The 24,987-nt window shown below is 49.8% G+C and overlaps 1 protein-coding gene across 2 annotated transcripts in view; it reads right to left on the reverse strand.

The window, feature by feature from the left end:
* The window catches only part of LOC112994501 (zinc finger and BTB domain-containing protein 7C), a 182,960-nt gene that overhangs the window by 69,187 nt on the left and 88,786 nt on the right, over window positions 1-24,987 (reverse strand). For both annotated transcript variants that reach the window (XM_064500012.1, XM_026118909.2), the window contains one exon: window positions 8,632-8,692. The gene's annotated coding sequence lies outside the window, so the exon portion shown is untranslated. The remainder of the gene's footprint in view (window positions 1-8,631; window positions 8,693-24,987) is intronic.

Here is a 24,987-nt window from a genome sequence, read left to right on the forward strand (position 1 = left end):
TATAGGAAGGAAAGAAGGAAGGAAAGAAGGGCGAACGGATGGACAGAAAAGGGAGAGGATGGAGCCACGGTGCTCCAACATGCTGACACCAGCGGGGAAGCAGACACCACGGCCACAGCTGAGGTCCTGCCCAGCTCACAAGGCAGCCCACCAAAGAAGGCCCCCCATTTACAAGCAGCAGCAAATTCTCCTTTTGCTAAGAAACACGGGGGGCCCTGCCCTGCCCCTCTGCCACAGCCACAGTGATCTGGGCACACAGTGGCAACAGGAGCAAACTGGACCTGGGGCTCCCTTCTTTCCCTGTGGCCTCCCACCGAGGCCTTGCTGGGCTTGGGTGGAAGGCTGCTGCCTCGTGCTCCTCCAGCACCATTTGCAGTACAGCATCACAGGCTCTTTTCTGCCCTCGCAAGACGCTTGTCGGCTGCAGATGAACCAGAGTGCTGCCTTGCTGACCAAGGGCTGTGGCCTACTGTCACCACCTCACCTGCGAGGACAACCCAACATGCCCGGGGCTCCTGGCTCACCTTACGTGATTAGACACCAGGAGTTGCAGGCAGTGGGATCCCAGTAAGCTGAGAAGCCAGACACAGTGGGGCTGACTTCCTTGGTTGCTGAAAGACTAATCAAGCTTATCTTCATCTTATGTTGAGACAAACTGAAGGGGCAACGGGCTGCGGTGCTGTTCGCATCCCTACTTCCATGCTCAAGACAAGCCAATGTGGTTCCCAGACCTGTAACCGCATGCACCTCCTGTATCACAGGTCTGATCTGGTGGCTACTGTTTTACTGGCCTCGATACCAATTAAAATGCCTTTTGGTAGAGCTAAACTCTAACAGGGTTGACAAAGATCATTTCAAACCACAATTGCTTCAAATCTCGGCCTGCTTCAGCCCATGACCTTCTTGGCAGGATCTCCCTTCAGAGTGGCAGCCCCAAACAGGAGCTGACAGTGTTTAGAAACCTTTTGAACCAGCACTGAGCTCCCTTGGGTACTCCAGGGAGGATTTCTCTTAATGGCATGCAAACTCCCCGGCTCTGACAGCCGTGCTGCTGGCCTGCCCGGGAGGGAAACAGTGCCCATCCGCTCCGTTCGGCAGTGTGAAAGGTCACCGGGGAAGGTGCACTTGTCACCAGGAATAAACTGCTACATGGAGGTTGTGTCACATTTTCTTTCTCAGGGATGGAGCCAGAGCCAGCTGAAGTCAGTGGAAAAGCTCTGCTGACGCTGGTGGAGTCTGGATCTGTCTCGAAGTACTGGGGAGAAATGCGGCGTAGAAAGTAATGAAATTGCTCCTCACTGACTTGGGTCGTATCAGCTGGCATGGATTACACCCTGGGAGACACCCAGGGTATGTATCCATTTACATGGACATGCAAATCAGTCCTGCCCCATGATCACACAGTCTGGAAAGTGCCATTTTCCCAGTCAAGCCACTTAAATAACTCCTCCCCTTTACTTCCATTTACAGATCATCTTATTCCAAAGCTACTCTGAAACAAGAAGCATCACCAGACCCACAGGGATCTGGTTTTAGGGCTGCAGCTCAGCAGAGGGTGGACAATTCCCTGACTGCTTCTGGGATGCTAACGTTTCCAAGAGGAACATCATAGGGTTTTCCCTATTTTACTGTTTTTGCGTAAGAGGGTGGCAGTAGGGGAGATGTGGCTTCTCTCCACAACAGAGAGCTAAGCAGGAACAGGGCTACAGCAAAGGCAAAGGGGACATGCCCAGAAGAGAGGCAAACGTTGTCTGCTCTGCTGGTAGGAAGAAAGCAGAGTCGGCCAGCGGTCATCCCTACTTGCCTACCTGGGTTAGTGATGTCCTCAGCACCCAGGCACGGACCAGGGAACCCCCTGCAAGCCCAGCTCTTGGCGCGTAGCAGCCGGCAGACGAAAGCAGCCAGCACCAAAGCTACCTCGGCAGAGGCGGCCCTGTACGACGGGCTGGAGAGGCCGTGTCCGGCTCCTCTCTGCCCCTCTCTCTGAAATGTAGGTCAAGCCACAAAGTGACAGCGCTAGCAGAGCTGCCTCTGCCCACCAAGGTGCTTCCAGCACTGTATCAAAAATTAAAGCGAAGTAATAAAAATTAAAAGAGAAGTAATATGGAACATAAAACCCAAGCATGGGAACTAAAAAGCCCCCGGACGCTGCGGTATTGTTAAGGCAGGGCATGAACCTCCCCTTGCAGCGCTGCCAAATCCCTTTTCCACAGGAAATTACCCTCATTTCTGATTGCCATCATCAAGTGGTGCCAAAGACGGGCCAGACGTTCGTAGCCTGGCTCATCTGCAGGTAGCAGAGCAGGGCGAACACCATTTCCTTACAAGCTCTCCTACTCCTGCGGCATCTGGTGAGTTTGTAACTCCAAGGCACCCACCTCCATCTCAGGTCTCTGCTGTCCTCCTCCCGTGGCTGCCTCCACTGCCAGCCGGTCCCACAGAAACAGCAGCCCCAGCGCGAGCATTTTAATGGGATATAGCGGGGGGAAGCTGGTTTTGATTCATTTGGACGCAGAGCTGAGCTCCCTGAGATGTTAATCCCTGCCGGTGGCCGGCGCGAGGCCCGGAGGTCCGCTCCCTCGCCCAGTGTCACTGCCCACCTGGGCCGGGCCCCGGCCGCCGGCTTGACCCAAGCTGCCCATTAACATTCCCTTCGTCTTGTAAATATTGCCTGAGCGGCTCTGCCAGCCTCCCAGCCTCAATTAATTGCGGCCTGGGGGAGAAGGAGATAAGAGAGCACTAAAATTTAACTACATCTCCACAGATGGTAAAAATAAAGTTTGATGTGACAAGCAAGGGCGGCGGGGCCCGGCGCAGGAGCTCGCGGAGAGGAGGAGCGGGGGCGAGGAGGCAGGCGAGCCGGCCCTCCCGCAGCCTCCTCCGCATCCCCGCAGCCGGCTCAGGCCGCCGAGGTTTTCTGGAGCCTGTTTGGCTGATGGCGAGATAATTATGCCTCCAGCCCTGCCTGGTGTCTCGGCTTCTCTTTCCTTGACACCCTTCGCAGTTGATTCCGCGAAGGGCGACCCGAATCCCCATCACCACCCGGCCGCGGCTTGCCCTTCCCACCCAAACATCTCCACAGAAAAGCCAGCCTGTGGGAGGGGAGAGCCGACCGCCCTCACCTCCCATTGCTTGAGGGGATTTGCAGAAATTTGGCATTTCACGGGATTTGACTCCTCGGGGAAAAGCCTGCTCAGGAGCAGGTTACGTTGACGAGCAAAAGCTCTGCTCTTCTCTCTCAGCCCTCCTTCCTACAGTATCGCTCCCCGGAGTCCCGGAGACATCCCAGCCTGGGCTCTTCAGGTCAAGTCCAGCTCCATCGCTCTCAACAGGATGGACTTCCCATCAGTCTGACTCAGACCAGGCTCTAAGTCTCTTGACCTGAGCTGAAATCTGGGCTTACACACACTGCAGCCCTCAAGCCCCTCTGCAGCCTTAATGGTCGTAGAGACCGCTGCATGAGAAACCACTGTATTTCTGGGCATGACCCTTTCTCTAACAAACCAAGCGATTGCAGGAGGAGTTTCAGGCTCCAAACAGCATCTTCAGTATCAGCGGTGACACCGGAGATGTAACCGGTCCTTCAGCATTGTGCCAGGCTCCCGACTCCTGCCGCAAAGAGCAGCAGGTTATTGACAGCGTGGCCCAGCCTCTGTCCAAAGCGAACAACGGCGATTTTGCTGGAACAAAAGCAAGGGCCACACAGATAGGGGTTTTTTTTTCTTTTCCCAAGATACCACTAAATTCCACGAGCGTGTAGTGCCGTGGCCCCTCGTGCTGACAGATGCCTCAGCATCCCGCGAACAAACTATTACAGTGCATCGCTAGCGACGCTTTCAACACTGAGGAACAAAAGGCTGCGGTGGGGAGGGGAATGGTGGGAAACCTTGCGGGCTCTCGAGCTTCATTTGAGACCTGGTGTTTGCAGCACGCTCTGCATTTCATCTTTTCATAAGTTACTCTTACCAGGAAACATGACAAAAAGGGGGCATTTCAAGGCAGAAAAGTTGGTCTCCAAATGCAATTTTTTTTTTTAAATCTTTTGTTAGCAACTCTTCTGGGGAGCGGATCCAGCAGAGGCAATACAGTGCAATGTGCACTCCTAAATTAGTTTCCAGGCACTTGGGACGCTTTATTATTCATTTCCTCCAAATATTAGGTAATGCCTTTCGCCCCTTTCAAAGTCTGTACGAGGGGTCTTTGATGCATTGTGCTACTTGAAAGTTGCAGGCCTAAAGAAGCGTTTCTTTTAAGTCTTCTCTTTTATCAAGCATATTCTGTTCTGTTCACTATAATGCACACAATGGTATAAGAGTCTTGACCTGCTTCATGTCTGATGGGCTGAAATCTCAGATGCATAGGATAAAACAGCCATTCCCAGCAATACAGCTTAAACACTTATGGCTCTATTCAGGCAAATATTACCCAGGGGTCTGCCACGCCACTGAAAGCTGCAGAAATTGGCTCCGCAGACGGCTGACCAATTCGGCAGTGAGAAACGACCCCGCTACATTAGCTCCCCTTTTCATTTCACTCCGGGCGAGCTGGGGTCCGGAGGTAACCACAGCGGGAGGCGAGAGCCAGCCGGAGCCAGATCCGTTTGCTTTTTGAAAGGAATTTTGCATGTGTGACCATGAATGTCATTACGCGGATCTGCAAAAAAGGCAAGGTACTGACGTTAAAGCAGCATCGCAGAAATCAGCCTTTTGTCTTATGGCTTTAGGGGAGCTGTGTCACCTCCTCTGTCTCTCAGGGAATCCGAGCAAAATTTCTAATGGCTAAAACGCTGCACACAGCTCAGATAAGCAGATATGCCTCTGCTATAAGTTTACGACTATGGCCTTTGGTGAGTCACTTCACACCTTCCTGCATCAGCTTTCCCCATGCATGAACTGGAAGCAGTATTTCTTGTTCTCTAGTATTTCTCCTTTTTTTCTGTTTACACTATGAATTTACTAGTTTAGAGCTTGCTTCTGTCCAATATTGTGCAGGACCTATGATGCTAAGTGAAATTCATCCATACAAGAGCAAATATGTTTCAGTACAAAATTAAATGGTTTTTTTTTTCCTTTAGACAATTGCACTGACATGTTTTTACAAAAGTACCAGGCTGATGTTCTTGGACATTAATCTGCTTCTATCATTGTCCAAATAATCTTGCCAGATTAGGACTAGCAGAGATGTTTTAAAGGGCAATCTTGAAACTCAGGGGTAAAATTCAACGCAAGGCCTGAAGGGCTCCTAAATGGGATTGAAGCCCTGTGCGCTCCTGGCTGCTTGAATTTGCCTTGCATGTCTTATGCCCCAGAAGCAAAAGATGTCTCTAGTAGGACTGAGAAAAGCAGTGTGCGGGCTACCTCTGTTCATAACAGAGACGGGTCCTTCTTTATGATACCCCTCACCCTGGTACCCTCTGGTATCTCCCCACTTGCAATCTCACCTGCTCAGCCTAAAACACGAGACTCCTGACAACAGTCCCCACTACGACATTACCCCAAGAAGACCATTTTTCACTCTGTGTAAAAGGGAAGAAGTTGGTTTTGCACGAGCCCCTCCTTGACACCTATATTCACACCTCTCTCACACGACAACGGCAAGGCATACAGCAGCAGATCCTGACCTTGTAGAGCAGGACACATGTGGCTGCAGCCCTCGGCTCTGCTGTACGTGGTCTCAGCAAGAGTAGCTCTGAGAGAGCGGATCTGATGGACAGGGACATGGTCTCCAGGTGGTCCTGCCTCTTCCAGGATGCTGCAGTACTGGGGAGGTGAGCGGGGGCCTGGTTTCCCGAAGGGCTGAGCATCTCTCAACCTCTGCTCATTGCTGATACAGTGATGGGGCCTCGGTAGGGCTAGGAGCCAGAGTGCAGGCACAGGGCTCCCTCCAAACTGGCCTCCTCTAAAAGAGAAGGCAGTCCCAAAAACTGTGACAAAAGACCTTTATAGGATCACACCCTCAGGTCAGCCAGACCAGAGCTCTGGTCGCCTGCAGCAAATGGGAAAATAAAAATATTTTCCTGCAGAAACTCTGGCCAGGTGATTACTGTCCAGTTAGCAGCTCCTCGACCTGCAAGATACACAGCTGCTTCAAACTGCAGAAGGGTTCAGCCTCGACTGCAAATACTGTAGCCTAAAGGTACCGAAAATAACAAGGGGTTATGAGAAAGTCTCAGCTCTCACATTACCCATCTGGTTAGGAGGCTTTTCAGAAGCCATCTTAAGTATCCTTATTAAAATACAATCAAGACAGCCCGGGGTTTTGTCCTACGTGTGACTGGTGCCGTGCTACCGAGCTGGCCTGCTGCAGGCAAGTTGACAGGTCATTATTCTGTGTCCTACAAATTCTATGAGCCGATAAGGAAACTCCAACAATTTGATGGTTTATCAGTTTGTAGGTTGGAAAAGGAAATTATTTCAATTGAGATAACGATTCTATTCCTTTCTGGCAAATTAGAGCTTTTGCTTCTCATGGGGGCTGTGGCAGAAGCAGATCCAGGACAGGGATGGGACCGATCGCACACTAGTCAGCAGAAAGACGCCGTCACAGCCAACTCGAACGTCTGCACAAATTGTAAGGAGACTGAAACTGCTCCTTCGAGAGAGAGAAAGAAAAGAGAACAAGATTGCAGGAGAAACAAAATCTATTTGTAAACCCCAGGCAAAGTCAACACGAGGAAGCCCGAGCAGGAGTGCAGAGATGATAATAGAGCCTGATGGATAGTTCACAGAATTATCAGATATCATCCAAGTCAAATATGCCGAGGAGCCAATTATTTAATGCTAAGTGCAGTGCAAACGGATGTTTAATAAGCTGAATCACTTCAGGATTTTAAGAGCTCTGCTTCTTTCAGCAAAAGGGACAAAACCTCAGCTGATGTAAATGAGGAAAGTCACCCCCATGCCAGCCTTATAAAACCCCTCCTAATTATGTACTAGAGCCTTGGATACTCACCAGCCCCCCATCCCCTGAGACACTGGCAGGTATCATTTTGCCAGACAGGAGGGACTGAGGTGCACAGAGGTGAAATGCAGATGCATTTGGGGAGCTGCTGAGCTCCTTGGGGGGCACGGTTCAACACCTCCCGGCTCACCGCCACGCACAGCGCTGGGGGAGCTGAGCCGCCCCGCTGTGCCACCGTGCCCCGGTGCTGCAGATGGCCTTCCAGGCTGCTTTGTTTACAGGCGAGCAAGTTTTTGCTCTCAGGAAGGCATGCTGAGCTATTTTCTAGCTGATTGCAGAGAGGCAACAAGGAGAGAGTGGGAGGTATGGGAGCAACGGAGGAGTTTGGGCTCTGCTTCGGCCCCTGATTAGAGTCTGTTTTGGAGTCAGCGTTGTGCATCGCTTCTCAGGCGTTTCTGCTCGGAGGGCTGCCAGGAAGACCCAGGGACAGCCACTGCCTACCCTCCCTGTCCGCCTGTGCCGGGATGTGACCCCACAGGCACCCATCCTCTCCCCAAATGCAACCAACTACGGCTGAGATGCCAAAGTCCAGTGTCATCTGCACTTCCCATACAGCCAGAGGAGAGAAATGAGCTTCTACCTCATCCCAGCTTTGATGTCTAAACTAGATCGGATGTAACATAAGCTAAAAACGCCTCCACTCACTATAAAGTACCTCTGCATCTAAGTTAGTCATCTACATTGTTAAACGTCTAAAAAACAGTCCTTCCTGCAGCCTTTTCTCACCTCTGCTCGTAACACCCCTTCCTCCTTAAGCTCACACCTATACTCCATGCAGCTGATGTAAGTCTTAAAATCCCCATCTCCCCATGATCTGCTCTCCACCGCCAATGCTCCTGCACATTCGCGCAGTCCAGGATACCGTATTGCCAAAAGAGTAATGCAGAGCTAAGGTGCCCCTCAGCGTCTGTAACCTGTGCCCACGTGAAAGACACGAAAAGCTGGTCCACGAAGGGCAACTGCGGGTACTCAAAGCACAGCTCTGCCAAGGATTTGGCTAGTGCAGACAAGGCAGTCACCCACTCGAGGTTTGTGCAGAAAGCCTCCCACCTGGTGCCAAGGAAGATAACTTGGTTCAGCACAACCGACTCAGGGTCTGGCTCTGGCATGTTTGAACCAGCTTACCAGATAAAAAACGAGGCTCCTTTCTTCCTATTCAAGACCACTAGGCAGAGACCCAAGCCACAGTCTGCTGTGGGACAGCTGTAGAAAACAGGCCTGGAGAGGACCTTGAAATGTCACCCAGATCACACCCCCGTGACTGGGTCTGCACCGGGGCCAAGCACAACAAAAGCCAAAAGCACTCAAAGCATTAACAAATATTGTTGCTCATCATACTCCTGTGCAGCTGCTGAACTATCTGCTGCTCTTTCCAGTACTGCAGCATAAAGAACACACAAATTTGTATCTTCTACAGATTTACAAAAGGAGAAATTAGCAGTTCTGTCATTCATAACACAAGAGAATTATATTTTTGTGAAATCCGATCAATACTGCAAACTGCCCAGATCTCAGCTCCTGCAGAAGTCCCCAGTACCTGAAGATCAGACCCCAAGAACATCAGAAAGGCATCAGGACAGCACCGTCTTACTCAACATGTGTCCTGCTTCCTGAGAGCAACCAAGTCTCCCCCCAGAGCCACGAGCTCCGCACATAGGAACGCACACTCACCGCTACCTTTGTCTTCGCTTCAAATCTCAGGCGATTCTCCCTTGGCGCCTTTGAACATTTCCTGAGAAACGACAGAGAGAAAAAAGTTTCATGAGATCCAGAACTGAGCTTCATCTGTTTGGAGAGCCTGCCCTGGAGAAGCCTTCTGCTGTCTTCTGCACTAGCTACCCCATGAGAAACCGCAGAAGTAGGCCTGCTCCTGCTCTTCCACCGGGTCCACCACGGCCACTGCCTGCAGCTGCTGCAGAGGCCCTCGCTCAAGCTGTGCCTGGGCAGCAGCTCCTATCGTGGAGTTACTCCTGATTTATGTTGCTACACAAACCAAGACCAGGCCCCAAAACTCTCCTGCTGTTCACCCCAACCTCACACCCCTACTCTGAAGGGTACCAGCCTGCTTCACACCAGATTTCCACAGGCAGTTCAGCTGATTCTTGGCTCCTCCATGTCCCATGCCTAAACAGGCAGGCCTGTATCATGAAATCCCTTAGCAACACCGTATCATGGATGTAGAGGTGCAAACCCAATCCACCTTTCAGCTGTAACACATCTTCTCCTACAGCAGCTGGGAGATGAACAGTCCCGAAACAGATCCTCTCCAAGCAGCACTGGCAGGTTCGCCCATCCCACCCCCCGTCAGCTAAACGTTACCGCGTTGTCCCTGTGGGATTATCAAGTTTCTGTGCCTTCCTAAATGCACAGCTCATTTCTCCAGCGGTGTTGGCAACAACCCCACGTCCTGCACACATCAGGCCCAGCTGGGCAAGGTGCATGAGAGGCACCATCCCAAATCCTGCCAATACAAGGCCTCCACCTGTCTTAACTTAGGCCTTTGTTTGGAAAAGCTAAAAATCCAGGTTAGGTGAATATGACTGTATTCAGCATCTACTAGATTAGGTAATGAAATACGCTGATGGCCAATAACGCAGGCTACGGGGTGATTCACGAGGGACAAAGTGGACAGTAGCTGGCTTGGAAGTGGGCAGGCATCAGGCAGCAGAGGAAGGATTAGCAAAATAGTGGTTTGGGGGTCTCGACTCCATTTAATTGTAATTTTGGGGTGTGAGATTGCTACCAACAGGCAGCTGCCATATTCCCCTGGCCGAGAACCCCTCTAGGTACAACTGCCTGCTGGCAACCCCAGATCTCCTGGGTAAGGGGAGAGGGAACCGGTGTGGCAGCTGCAAATGCGGACTGGCTTGTGCTGCGGCTGGAGAGTAGCGTGTAGCCAGTCACACATGGTAAACGAGGGCAAAATAGGAAATTGCTTCCATAATTCAGCAGTCAGATGGACAAGTGTTATCCGCATGCAAAAGAAGTGATGAACTCACTACCTTGTACACTGTCCCCAAACTGGCACCATCAGCTCACGCCTACAACTGTTTCCTGCTCACACCTGCTCTTAAACCTGGATTTGAACCTGAATTGCTGCTGGGGTCAATGAGTTCTTAACAATTAATGAAACCCGCAAGAAAAAAAGGGATTTCTCTGCCAAGACTTCATGTAGTGCAGTCAACTGGGAGTCACTCAATGAGAGAAGAGAGTCATTTATTGTGTGCAGTCTCTGAATTTGTTGTGTTTGACATGGGCAGAGCAAATGCAGTTCATTCCCGTTTGGTAAATTTTACATGAGAAGATTGAAACAAATGCTAGGAGACACGTGTTATCACGGGTCAGCTGGAGCTGGAGACGCAGGCTCCTCTTCTCGGGGTCTCCGAGCACTTTGTGACTGACTCAATCACCCAAGCAGTTCATCGTCCCCTTCTCCAGGCAGTCCTTGGCATGGCTTTCCTGGGAGGGGCTCTGTAAGCACGAGCTCCCCCACTACCGCACGTGTGACACGGGCAAGCAACTGGGGACCCTCTCCCACCCTCTTCTTCGTTTTAGACTTAGGCTGTATCCACCTCAGTCTTGGGTCAACCTTTATGGGACTCTGCCGCAGGAAGGCGCAAACAACATTTCTCAAGTCAGATCTACACCTGGATTATTGTGCCAGAACAGAGCAACCAAGGGGCCCTCACCCCTGCAACTGTTTCATTAAACTGGTAAGATAACTGCAGTGTGTGTGTGTGTGTGTGTTCAAGGAGCGGAGAAGAAACACAAGCAATAATCTTTGTGATGGCCTGTATTTTTCCTTTTCATGCAGCTAAGACCATCAATACAAGGATATTTAGGCAGCAAATACAGCAAGGAGCACAGGTGACTTTTATAGCATACACTGCCTTGCCCAGCAGCCCGGTGACGATGGCAATCCAGGCTGGCCTGGCTGCTAGGGCTGTAATCGGCCCCGAGAACGGGAATTCTCTGCGGCTAATGAGTCCATCTGTGTTTGAGAGCATCCAGCTGCTCTGACCTTGTGCACTTAAGCCTGACCTCCTTCCTTAGCCCCATCCCGAGTTCAGATCATTAGCTGATGAGTAACCACCGCTGCAGAGGACTAATGGCTTGTTTGCTGCTGAACAGCCAAAAGTGATCAGCGAGGGGGCGAAGAGCTTAATGCAGGCCACTGTCAACACGCCCGTGTGGGTGAGTGCTGTTGTCATTATTTTGGGCAAAATTCCCAGTGAAGCCTCCAAATACCTGCAATGCCCTGGCTTCACGCCTGAGATCATCAGCAAAGGCTTGGCCCTGCTGAGGTCAGCGCACAACCTCCTCCCGGCATCAGGGCAGGATCTGGCACCACACTTCTCTCAAGCGATGCTGGGCTCCAACTTTAACTTCTACTTAAAGAAGTTGGCTCCTCTCTCAAGAGACAGAGGCCTGCATTGCGGCTTCTAACTGTGGCAAGGGGAACTCAGGGACACAACAGCTTGCACCATGACATCTAAAATCACTGTTTGAGGCTCAGGAGAATCCTCATGGGACGAGGTTATAAATGGGAGTCACTGGGGTAGACAAAGGCTGGGCCTGAATTACAGTTTCATTAACAGATTGCCATGGAGAGGTGCCTCAAGAACAGAGCCTGAGAACAATCGCACTCACGACATACCCTCTAAGCCAGCAAAGACTGAGCCGGAGAAAATGCCTTGGTAGCATTTTCCAAATAGGATGGTGCATCGCGGCGAGCAGCCCAGGCCTCCTTCTCGCATTCCCAAAACGCACGCGAGATGAAAGCTGCAAAGCAAACAGGCTTGCATGTGGCTTTTCGCTCAGCCACAAGGTCCCTTTTAGCTTCTTGGGTCGGTTTCTAGATGAATCCAACACACCCTCCTGGATATGACCTAAGGTTTCTAATTACCCTCCTTGAATGCATCACTAAGATGCCACATCAGCTCACCCATGAGTCTGCTTGTCGCCTTGCCCTCAGCAGCCAGGCTATGGGTGCACGCTGCATGGGAGACAGCCCGATAAATCTGCACCAGTCCCTGGCACAGAGGGTAGGATTCAGCTCTCAGACACGGGGATTTGGGTGTCTGCATGTCAGTGTTGGATTTAGTTGCCTAAACACATGTTCCCATCTCCATGTTAGACTCCCGAGGTGATCCAAGGCCCCCCGCACAGGACTGCCGGATCTGATGCTGGACCTGCACCCTGCTAGATTGACAGCTGGAGCTTAAGTAGGATGCCTTAGGGTAAAACTAGACACTTATATCTAGCAACTGAATAATGAGCTGCATGTCTACATGTGTGCTGGCAAGCTGGCTGTCTAAGCTCTTACTGTAGTCAGTGCAGCCAGTGGTGTCTGCAGAGCCATTCAGTTACTCAGATATCCCTAACTACTTCAGGGTGAAACACCCTGCAGACTCCACAGACTGTGCTGGGCAAAAATCCAGAGATTTGGGCATCTAGTTCACACCTTAATCTTCTACTGCAGCCCACCTTGAGCTCTTGGTCCCAGTTTTGATAGCTCCAAAATTAAATTGATTTGTATTAGAAGAAAGTGCCCTTCAGCTTTGCATTCTCAGGCCTGTGCTATGGTACAGTGCAGTGGAACAGCCCCGGCGCATAAACAGTTGCAGAATGGTTAGTGTTGTGTATCTCCCAGATAATACCATTAAAAAGAAGAAATTTGACAAAGAAAGGAAAAAACAACTGATACCCAACTCTCTGTCATGAATCATTCACCAAATGGAATTTGCTGTCTAGTTTTTAAATAAACTTATAAGTTGTTTCCAAAGTGCTGTTTGCAAACACCCTCTGTTAATCTGGAAAGCAGAGGCTGCTAAAGGCTGTATTACATTAAATCTCAATCAGTTATTACTTTAAACCATCCAGGACTTTTGCGATCAATTTTCTCATCTTCTTGACATCACCTGAAAGCCAAACATTGTAAAATGCCTTTCCTGCGATTCAGCTTTAACTAATAAGCCCAGGTCTGGGGACCTGAGTTCATCTCAGAGTTCCCCTCCTGCCTAGGCTCTTTCCAGAGGCCTCTGCCCATTTCCTTGATACTCTCTCAAGAGTCTTTGACCCTACCTTCACATCCAGATGCACTCAGGAGAGGCTACCTTAGTGCAGCAGTAAGGTGCCACAACCATTTTCTAGCAGGCTTAATAACTGTGAGTGAGGTAGGGAGCTAGAGGCAAACCCTGCCACGCTGTCAGACAGAAATGACAGTGAAATCCTGGCTTCAGTGAAGACGTGGAGAAAACCACTGTTTTTGCAATAATCCTCTTTCTAGCCATTCGACTTTATGTCAAGATACTGAAATGCTGGGTGGAAAGGAGACACCTGGGGTCATACTCTCCTCACCCTGCATTAGGTATCTGCAGAAAAATGCCCACATCCGGGCTAGGTAGCAAAACTCCCTTCACAGGCAAAGGAGAAAAGCTACAGCAAGATCCAGCTGACCTGTGTGGGACATCTACCTAAGGAAAAGAGGAAATTCCCCATTCCAAACTGCACTTACTTCTCTCCCTTGACTCTAAAGGGAGTCTGGACCACTGCTGCAGAGGTGGCCACAATCCAGACATCTAAATGTGGACAGACAAACTCTATCCAGCCAGAAAAATTTCTGCTCAGATGAAAACCCAATTTCTCTCAGCTAACAGAGCAACCTTCAGAGCCTGAGCCTCACTAAAAGTCCATGTCATCCCCAATGACTGTGTCCTTGAGAAGTCCACTGGCATCGAGGCAACCAAGTCACTGAAGCCCCTTCGGAAAATCCCACCTGCCAAGCCTATTTTGCAAAATGCACTTCTGTCACACACTGCCACACGTGAAGGTTTCATTGCCTAGGGGAGTGCTTGTGATGACGGTTGCCATTTTTAACGGAAACTCCTTTTTGTGCACAGAGAAAAGGCGCTTTGGTTCGTGGGCTCGCGATGGTGGCCGTGTGGGTGGGTGGGGACAGGACCCACAGCAGCCGTGGGGGCACCGTGCAGGCGCGGAGCTCTGCCTTGCAGGAGCAGGAGCAGGACTTGCAGGAGACAGCTCAGCTCTTCCAAACCAGGGAGAGGTGAGTGAGTGAATGCAGGAGATACTGAGGAGGAAGAGTATCCCGGATGTGTCTTTGGGCTCACACCCCTTCCCATTTCTAGCCTGCAATTTTTCCCTCCCTGTGTAAAAATGGAAATAATGATCTCAACTGCTTTTGGAAAGTGCTTTGAATCCACCGACGAAAAGTGCTAGATAAGATCTCATTGCATTGTTATAATAATGGAGGGAGAGGGAAAGCCACTAGGAGAAGCTGAAGGGGGGAAAACCCCATGTAATAAATAATAGTCTATAAATTATATATATCAAATGCATTAAAAAACCAATCCTCCGAGCAGCAGCTGCTTCATTCTTTATTGTTGATAGCATCAATATAACAGGGGAAATTACCACCTTGTGTTCTGCAACACATCACACTGACTTTCCTTTAAAAACTCTAATGTACCCTGATTGCAAAGTCAATTTAAAATTTACCATAAAACACAGAATCTCGTAAACTTTACAACCCCAATCACACTCACTCAGTGCTTCTGCTCAGCTCAAATGCACAGGCACCTGCTTTGCTCTCCAAAGCAGATATACGACGACATGCTGCAGACAGCAGATGGGCGAGCAGACCAGGCCATTACAACGGAGATCTGCCTGCTGCCAATTCCAGCCACTCCAGTGGAAAAAACTGAAAGTCAATTTGGAAAATGAGCTGGCAAATGGGGATGGTGGAAGTACCCTTTGAGCTCCACGAGACAGTTCATCCCACGTGTCGGCTCTCATTTCTAGCATGATGAAAAGTAGCCGAGTCAGAATCAAAGCTGATGAGATCTTGAGCGCAGTTGGGGAATTTCAGTGCCTTGAAAGCACCAGGCTGTGGTGGGACCAGGACCCCGCGATGCTGAGCCAGCATCTCTCCCTGCACTGGCACATGTTTAAGATACTGCCATTTGAGCCCCTTTGCAGGCTCTGATGAAAAACCTGAAGTCACTTCCCTGCACCCAGGTTTGACCCAAGGTGAACCTGGTGCGAGTTTTTAATGAAGGCGGGGAGCATGCAGCTAGGGCAGCACTGAGACCCCATCATTTGTTCTTGCAGACATGGGTTCCACTCATGTGGTTGATGACGGAAAATTAATTAGGCTTCTTGTTCGGCTTCCTACACAAAACCAACTCTTTTTGCTTCTGATTAAAGTGTTGTCACTGACACAAAGCCCATCTCTGTGAAGGGGCACAAAGCATTTCAGCTGAAGCAATGGAAGAAGCTGCACATTTCAGGAGGCACCTCCCCAGCAGCCTTAAACGCTGCTCCCTGCACGCCTGTGCTACGCTTTCACTCCCTACGTTCCAGCTTAAAATTCTACCCAGATTCGCTTTCGGCTCAAAATTGCTGTGTCTATTTAGGGAGGAGCTACGGAAACCTGCTATATGTCATTTTTGCAATCAGCCCCTTGTATTTGTGCCTGACAAAGTCGTAAGGAGCCAGATGCTTGAAGAAGGAGCTTGAGGTGTAAGGGTTAAACCCAGAAGAGGAGAAGAAGGACTCGGGGATGAAGCAGTTGATCAAAGGGTAGCTTAGAAGTTATTTAAAAATAAACCAGAAAGTAGAACTTCCAGGCAGTTGCCGCTGTAATTACAATGCAGACAACGGAGCCATGGTGCTGTTAAGGTTACTGTATTTTCCTAGCAGCTGTGTTTAATTTACTTAAAACATGAAAAGCCATCAGGTCAGATCCCATTAGCAGAATCACTCTGGAGGAGTACAAGAGCCCAGCCAGCCCAGCGCCGCAGAAAGGCAGAGGGCAAAACACAAATGCAAAATGCCCCTGAACAAGTAAGAGAGGTTCCTGCCGTGGCCAACAAGAACATGCATCTCCTTCGGCCTTGGCCTGCGGGGGATGTGGCTGGTCACTCACGCTTGCAATTTGGCAGGCCTCGTCCATCTCCCCCCGACAGAGCTCATCTACTGATGTGAACTCCTAACGTCAGAGCGGGAAAGGTTACACTAAGATAATCATAGCTAGAAATCAGTGCAGATATCTCTGTTGGCTGCAGTGAGGAAGGTGCTTGAGAAATCACGAATCAAGCATCTAGGAAAGTCCTTGGATTATGCCTGTCCTATAGTTCGGGGCAGTGGGCTTTCTATGTGTCCTACAACCTGCTTATGAACATACACAACATCTCCTTTGGACCCCTCTACTCCCAAAGCATCCTCTTGACTTTCATGCTGCATTAGAGGAAACCCACTTGTCCCAAACCATGCTCAAAATCTCCCTCGCACATGGGAGTTTTGTGGTTTTGTGGGGTCAGGCTTTCGCCTCTGCAGTTTTGTTCACACGTACCGAATTGAGGCCACGTTTCATAAGGAGCCTTTTCAAAAACAGGACTGAAAACTAAAACCTCCTTGTCAGGAAAAACATTCTAGAGATCTTTTTCTGTTTGGGGTTTCTTTTTTTTTTTTCATTCATTTAACGTTGGCTCAACACTCTTTCCACTGAAAGGAACATCAAGGTTTCATTCACTATTCATGGTTCCTACCAGTTTGCTTCTATTTCTAAAATTAGGAACCTGAGTTACTTAATTGGTAGGACAAAAGGTGTTAGATCATGTTGCAGTCCCTGCACACCATTGTAAGTGCTTCTGCAGCCACCTACAACCATCTCAGTCAACCATGGACTGAAATTTGGACACAGGCTGTTTCACTGAGCCCTAAACAGCAGAGTGAGACCGTGCAGCTTTAACCAGCGCTGATCCAAAAAGCAACAGAGTTGAAGACCCAGACAGAAGAGTAGATGCCGTGGGCCCGCTTCTGCACACCACCCAAATGCAGAGTCATTGCATTAGAGAATGAGGCAAATAATAAAATAAAATAAAATAAAATAAAATAAAATAAAATAAAAAATAAAATAAAATAATGCTGACATGCCATAGGAAGGAAGCCGCAGCTTCCTGAGCCCAAAAGCCAGCACTGGGTGGACAGGATTTGTTTACAGGAACTCTGAAAGTCTCAGGCCAAATCGCATTACGCTTGTTGATGAGCATCGGTGCTTCTACACTACCAGGGGCCCTTCTGAAAGCAGCAGCTGATGCTGCCTGTAGAGGGTCCCAATCTGGCCCTAGAGCTGCTAGAACGGCTTAGGATCACTCTTTCGAAATGAACTCATCCTTCGTGGCTTAGAAAGGTGTGAGACCTCTTTGCATCATAAATGACAAGGCAAAGATAGAGATTTTTGATGGATTCCCCCCACCTCTCTTCTGTTTGAAAGAAATCTATTTATTCTGAGTGAATCAGCTCTTTTCCAGATAGATGTTGTTTGCAGTCAGTTTAGCTCTGCGAGATACGCGTTCTTTTGCATGCCCATAATGAATTTTCACAGTTAGAGTCTTAATCCAGTCTAGTCATGGAGGGTTTATCAGGACCTCTTATTTTATTTCTACTGGTAAATGGGAATTGCTTTCCTTATCTCTATCTAGAAGCACCTGAGTGATTTTTGCTTCATATTTCCTATGCCACTGGAATTCAGGATGTGGTGTTATCTGATACCATACAATTGTCACTCGTGTTAGTTGCCTTTTTATTTTAATTTGTTGGATTTATTGCTTTTTTTTTTAAGTTGAGAGATTTCGCTTTAAGATTTGAGTCCCTCCTGATCTCATTTCTGCAGTGGATTTTCTGGAAGACTGGGTCAAGGCTTGTCTTGCCTTCATCTGCCTGATGCATCTGTATTTTGGATCTGGTCCTAGTCTCTCTGAAGCAGTGATGTGCTTTTTTTACCCTGAACTGGCCACAGTTGCCAGAATGGCCCTTGGCCATTTCTAAAACCCAGAAGACGACACTCCTCCACAGGCTTTCTTTGCGACAGGGGTCTAAACGCTGGGCTTGACCCAACCAAGATCTCACACAGACCCCTGGAGATGTAGCTATTGCCTGTCCTTTTGCATGGGAAACTCCAGGACTGTTTGTAGATGCCTCCTTGGGCACTAGCATCAAAAATCAGTGAAAGCCCAGGTTTCCCCCATATCTGCAGTCTGGAGAGAAGCAGGGAGGAGCATGCTGAGGTGCCGCTATGAGGACAAGCTACAGAAGCACTTTGGTGGCTCATCAGTTACTGCTGCCCAGGCTGTACACAGTCCCCCGAGGAAGCACAAAACTGCAGAACAAGGGGACATTACTCCTAGCACTTGGCTTTAAAAGCAAACAAAACTAAGAGAGCAGGGGACTTGCTGACAGTGACCGCTGTGGTTGCTGTAACCGAAGAGCAGGTACATAGATCTTAGCTCCAGAAAAGTGAAACCACTGTTGCTGGAAAGGCACAAGACGACATATAAATCCTATAGATAACACAGTGATGGATCGGTAGTGGCAAGGCATTAACCTTCACTCTTGAGGAGACACCCAAATGATAACACCTGTAGCCATGGCACTCCACAGTTATCTGTCTTGTCACTTGTGAAGATAAATCTATCTGACCTAAACCATCGTTCTGTGCCCCCTCCAGCTTGCTCACTCCAAACCCTGATAGATACAGACGGAGATTGGGAAAATCACACCTAATAATCAATTGAGTATGTGTACACATGGAAACCATTTCCTTACAGTACGTTAAAATAATTGCAGAGAGCAGGGAAAAACACAGCAGGCTTCAAGTCCAGTCTGCAGGGAAAGTGTTGCATGTCAATGACAACTGTGGAAGGACAGAAAACAGCTACCAAATCCTTAAGGAGCTGTCACATACAGGAAAATGTAAGTTAATTAAAGCCACTTAAACAAATACATCTGGGATAGGGATGTGGGATGTAAGGAGAGGGAATGAAGTGATATTAAAAGCTCAGACACATGGAGAATCCCCGTTAGGAGGCAATGAAACCCATCCTGCAAAATCCAGAGAAGCAGCTTTCCTGGAAACGACCCTCTGAGCCCAGAGCAGTGACAGTGAGGGCAGGGAGACCCTCTGCCACCCCAGGGCAGCGCCTCACCTCAAGGCACCATCCCTGCACCGTGACCAAGGCGAGGCCCAGATGCAGCTGGCCAGCTCCTCAGCTGGAAAACATCTGCAAGGCTATGCCGACACTCTCGTAGGCTGAGCTGTGCTGGCTTGGGATTATAAATCCATTTCTTGCTTTTCTAAACACATCTTCCCTGCTGCGCCTAATGCACCATTCTGCTGAACACGTCCCTGAACTGCCCCATAGTGAAGCATTTGCTGGTTGCTTTCAGCGATGCTTTGGTGTCTCTGGAGTACTTTACAAATGCCCCTAGCAAAGGGGAAAAATCAGGATGCACTTTAGTTCCCTAAACAGCCAGTGTTACTTGAGATGCCCCAAGGTGCCCCAGAGCTCTGCATGAGCCTGGCAAATAAGACACAGGACCAACCTCTGCTGTTGCTGCTCCCTTTCACATGGACTGACTGAGGCTTTGGTTACCCGGGGGGTCTCCTCGTGGTGAGACGGGAAGCCCAGTTCCTCCTGTGGACTGCAGTGGGAGGCCAGTGCCACAGAAGTAGTGTCAAGGATGCAGCCAAACTGCTTCACAAGAGACAAGAGCAAAGCACCCATCTAGCTACTACTGTGAGGGACAAAAATCCATCTCAAGCAAACACTGCCAGGACCAGTATCCCCTTCACCTTCAGCCCTGATCCTCCTCCAAGCACAGTCCCTAGGCTTCCTGCAGCAGCACTGACCCCTCTCCCTCCTGAGCCTCCAGAGCAGACTTGTCTCCCGCTGTGCTAAAACGATGAGTACAGGCTACTCACAGCAGCTCGTGCTGATATAAAGGCAAAAGGGGAGAGACTTAGCTAGGCCCTGACTGATACATGCATCATAGCTTTGGGTTTAGATGCATTAAGCTCACCAAGGCAGGAGCCTGAAAGTCAGTCTGAGTTGTTTTGGGCACAGCCTTGCTACTACACTTTAACCTTATTCTCCATCACATGCGAGTTTATTTTTGTTAAAAGCAGCTCCTAAACAAACTTAAAATGTTGGCCCTTTCTATTTTCCGTTGAGTATTACATTCACAAGTGGTATCAAAATACCCACACAGGCTTTAAGGTTGTGGAGAACTCACATTTGTTACTGCTGCCACTCCAATCAGCAGTTTAAGACACCTCTGCTTGGAAAGCAGCCCCAGCCAGCCTAAATTCAAGGCAGACGGGAAGGGAAACAGCAAAGTCGTCTGCACACCATCAAATCCCTGCCGCGGGATGACAGCACGCGAGACAGCACTGCCTCTGAGAGGAAGCCTTGCCATGACATCAGCCCCAACCCAGTCTGAAGACAGGCAGCATGGAAACAGAGCTCTAGGAGCAAGGAAAATCCAGGCTTCAAAGACATCTCAGTCGGGTTCCCATTCCCCCTCTCTCTTCTGGGAAGCCGGTGACACAGGGAGCCCAACGCCAACCCAACAGCACTGTCCTCCACTGAAACCGGGAGGTTACCAAAATGTGCTTATTGTGGTTATCAGGGAGCTGTCTGTAATAAAGGAGTCAGGTCACAAGGGAAAACATCAAGGGTCTCTTTTCTCACCCTGGAGCTCATTTCCAGCCTAATCTTTCAGCAGGTCAAGGGACCCTCTGTATCCTCCAGGTCTCACATCTTTACAAGAGCAGCATAGTCCCCAACCATTCCTGGATGGAGGGGATCCTGTGTAAAGGCTGCAACAAGGAAACGAAAAATCAAGCTTTGCTGCAGATCTTAATCAGGGGTCTTATTCCAACCCCTTGGAGGGGTTAACTCATCGTGTGTCCATGGCTCTAGAGAGAATACTTTAGCCTGGACTCCAAATATAGCCCCGTATGGCATCTCCCCCTCCACGCAGCACCAGCCCTGTGGGCAGGCAGCCAAGGCGTCCCCACCCATGCCCCCAGCCTCTTCCCTTCCAAGGGCTACTTCCTTACTGAAGCCCAGCTGGCTGCCCCCACCCACCGGGACTGACAGATTTGTGCAGTCTCTTTAGGGTGGGGTAGGAACATTTATTTCCTCTTTTCCAAAAGAAAAGGAAAAAAAAAGCAATTAACCTTTTCCTCCCCTTGCACGGGGCAAGAAACATCCCGGTCACAGAAGTAGTTCCAGAACTAAGACTAAGAGATCCACTCACACAGCCATACCAGTTCTGTTCTGGGTTAACTAAAATTAAAAGCCTACCCAGCGTCATGTGTGGGCCTTCAAGAAACTGTCATCAGAGACCGCATGATTAGAGGGATCAGACTGTGACCTGACAGGCAGAAGGTCTATTCCCAGCTACACCGAGGGACCAAGGGATTCTCATGTGAGTCACCACATGCTTCGCCACCTCTGTTTCCCCAAAGATAAAAGAAGGGCAGGGAAACTGAGCCCTTTCAAAGTGGAGATCTAGGACCAGATATTGATATTGCTGCTCGTCTGGGAGGCTAAGGTGGTTCAGTTGCTTGTGTTTTGGAGGACAGAGCACGGAGTGGCCTTCCCAGTCCTTTGGGCTGTACTGTCCAGCCCTCTAAGAGATGCAAAGAGGAGCAGACCCACAGGTAAACCTAACAACTTCTGCAGACTTACACGAGAGACGGAATAATCCCATCTCTCCATCTCACGGTCTATCCTGGGGTGCCTCAGGCCCCTCTGTCCTTTCCAGAGCAACTCCCACTTACCCCCTCTGCCCACAGAGTCCACTTTTGATCCTCTGGTAGTTCACAGGTTTGGCATTCCCAGCCCAGCATGCTCACAGCACTGGGAGCGTTGCCGGACAGACGCTCAGCAGGCAGATACTCAGCTGTGGACACGGAGGCACCAGGACGACGGAGCAATTATAGCCAGGTCTTGTGTGACCACCTCTGGTGCCTGTCCAAAGGCAGGCTAGAGATCTAATGGTATTTAAAAAAGAAAAGTACAGGATAACCCCAGCGTCCTGGCCAACATCCCCTCTCTCACGCAATGAAACAGGTTCTCCTCTGTAGGGCTGTGAGAGAGCTATTGTTAAGCGCATAATGACTGCTCCATTTGGCTACACAGCCAGCATTCAGCTCATTACTTTGCAAAGCACTTTGAAATGCACTGAATATGAAAGGTGCTCTATCAGACCAAATTCGGCTCCATTTGATATTACAATACAGTGTATTTTGTCATGCATCTTTTGTCTGTGTCTTTTGATGGCATCCAATTGTTCCCATAATTCAGTATTTCGGAGTCATTAGTTTGAATTAGTAAAGTCCTGCTGCCGGACTTTTTAAAGGCTCTGTTCTAAGGCTACAAAGAGTCGATCCAAGTTGTCCTGCTTTCACTGAGCTAAAACCGCTGCAGAGAGCGTTTTGGGGGGGATGCGAGCAGTCTGCTCGAACTCTACTCTCCCGCTGCAGGCACTGGGAAATGCACGTACTGCCAAACTGCGGTGTGTGGTCATGGGGGGCTGCCACTTTATGGCCAGAAGGGAACCTATGTGTCCTTTCACCTGATACCTCAGATAGGACCAGATGAAGGGCTTCATCCAGTCACTTCTGTATTTATACAGCACAACTCAAGAGTCCAGGTTTCTCTTCCAGAAATGCCCCATTCTTGGTTTCAGGGCACCAACTGATGAAGAATTCAGCTTTTTCTCGGTAATGTGGCCCTTCACTTGGCCACCTCTGTGGTAAAAATATCTGAATGTGCCTGGCTTTATCGTCTAACCCCTCCATGCCTCTCCAACCACATCAGGTCTCTCTTACTCTGGAGGTATTTCCACATTGAAATCAAGCACACTGTTTCCTCGCTGCCCTGCATCCTCCTGGACCTCTGTTGGGACGCCCACTCAGACTGTCCCCTCACCCTGAACGGGAATTTGGTGGTAGGATATTTCCACTAAGGGATCTCAGTCCCTCCGACCTTGTGTTCCTGCCTTGGCCGGGCACATCAGAGGGTGCCGACTTACAGGACAAGGCTCACTGACTCTCCTAGGCTTCCCCTCAGAGGGTGGGTTGTGAGCTTGCGGCCAGGTGATGCCTGCATGGGGAGAAGCTACCAACCCCGACCAGCCACCGGGTACGGGTCTCCAATAAGAAACGTGTCACCCGAGCCCCGGGGAGGAAGGCGCATGAGCTGGTGAGCTGCGAGTAAACAAAGAATAAATGGCCACAGCGGGCAGACAGGCGGTAGGGCCAGGCTAAGCAAAACCCCGCTCGCTGCTGACGTACAAATACCCCTGGCATCCCTCTCATAGAGTCCCATCGACGAGCCCTCGTTCCAAAACCTCCTCTGCCCTTTGGAGCTCCTCGGACAAACTCGCTGCCAAGGGCAACCGCTTGTGCTCCGTGACCTCCCTCCCAACCCACTTTCTCCCCACTGTCCCCCACCCCTCCAAACTGGAGGCTAAAGCAGATCCCATTGGTGGGCACTCCCTCCCATTTGGACCCCAAGTCTGGATTTGGCCTTCAACATCCGATTCAGTGCTTCACTGCACCAGCGCCAAGTCCACTAGACATTCGCGAACACCCGGCTAGAGCTGATACTAGAGATGCTATGGGGTGTAGGGACTGGGGCAGCACAGCCTGCCACGCCGCGTATATACTCCCGACTGCCGGCAGTACACATCCTAGATACTTCCGGAGCCGGTGGTTGTATCTGCAGCCCTGCACTTAATAGCCCTTGATGGACCTTTTGTCCACACATTTCTCTAATTGTTTTTTGCAACCATTTATATTTTTGGCATCCACAACATCCTGTGGCAACAAGTTCCACAGCTTAATTACATGTTTTATAAAATAGGACTTCCTTTTGTTTAAGGCCTCTGCCCAATCGCTTCATACAATTCTTCTCTAGCTCTCATGCGGCGAGACACAACAAGGAACTGTTCCCTATCCACCTCCACGCCACGCAGGGTTTTATAACCCAGCTGTGTATCTCCTCAGCTCCTTCTCCTCCACACTGAAGGGCTTAGTCTATTAGGCCTCTCTTCACGTAGAAGCTGTCCCATGTTGCTCTTCCTCCTCCTCATCCTCTCTGTGCTGTCTCTCATTCTGCAGAATATCCATCTCACGCCAGTAAAACCGTGAGCCCTCATACACCAACCGCGGCACACACTTTTGGCTCCTTCTTTCTGACCAGGTCCTACCAACCCGTCTGCCATGACAGATCCTTGTGTCTGTCAACCTGCTGCCATGAGGAAGAGCTTCCAGCACCTGTCCATCAAAAGAAGCAAATCCCCAGCCGCGGCCTCTCCCTGACGCACAAACCAAGGCACCTCAGCTATGTCCCCATCCCCGTAACACAACACTCACTGCTTCAGCAGCACAAGCCAAGGAAATCTGGAAGGACTGATCTCCAGGAGGAACCGGTCGTCAATGAAGAAAATAAATAGCATCCTTTCCAAAACAGCCCCACACTGTATTCCATCTTCTGCATGTCCACCTTCTAGTGTTCAAGGTCCTGACATAGCAAAAACACTTAAACACATGCTTAGCTGCACACAAGGGAGCAGTCCTGCCAAAATCAGAGTGATACGTCTGCTCACTGAATTACGAGATCAATAGCGTGTTTCCTCTGCTTCAAAGACAAGTTCTTATCGATGAGATGTGGCCACGCGAACGAGCCACTGTCACACACCAGCAGGGCCCCTTGCAAGCTCCAGCAGCCTGGCGCATGCATGCAGTTGTGAAGCTAGCACCCAAAGGTGTCGATAGCCGTAAGCATGGACAGCGGGTCTCTGGAAGTGGTTTGCAGAGATCCGAACTTCATGCAACGAGAGCAAGATTATGCTTTAACCCAGGAGCTGGCAGGCAATGATTTTAGTCTCTGTGCTACACCATGTGGCAATACTTCCAAGGGAGCTCAGCCACAGCTCCCAGCACCCCTCCCTGCCCCTCCTCTCCACCCGGCAGTAGCAATGCAGAATATAACCAGACCACTCCCCAGAACATAAATAGCAAGGAGTACACATTACGTACCAGCACTGGGAGCACGGACACTCTGGAAAGATCAGAGATGCTTCTGCCTTATAGTGCCAAAGGCCTTTGCCTTCTTCTAGTGTGCTTTGCGGCACAGATCCACTGAGAGT

Source organism: Dromaius novaehollandiae, chromosome W (assembly GCF_036370855.1).
Source record: "Dromaius novaehollandiae isolate bDroNov1 chromosome W, bDroNov1.hap1, whole genome shotgun sequence".
Taxonomy (NCBI): Eukaryota; Metazoa; Chordata; class Aves; order Casuariiformes; family Dromaiidae; genus Dromaius; species Dromaius novaehollandiae.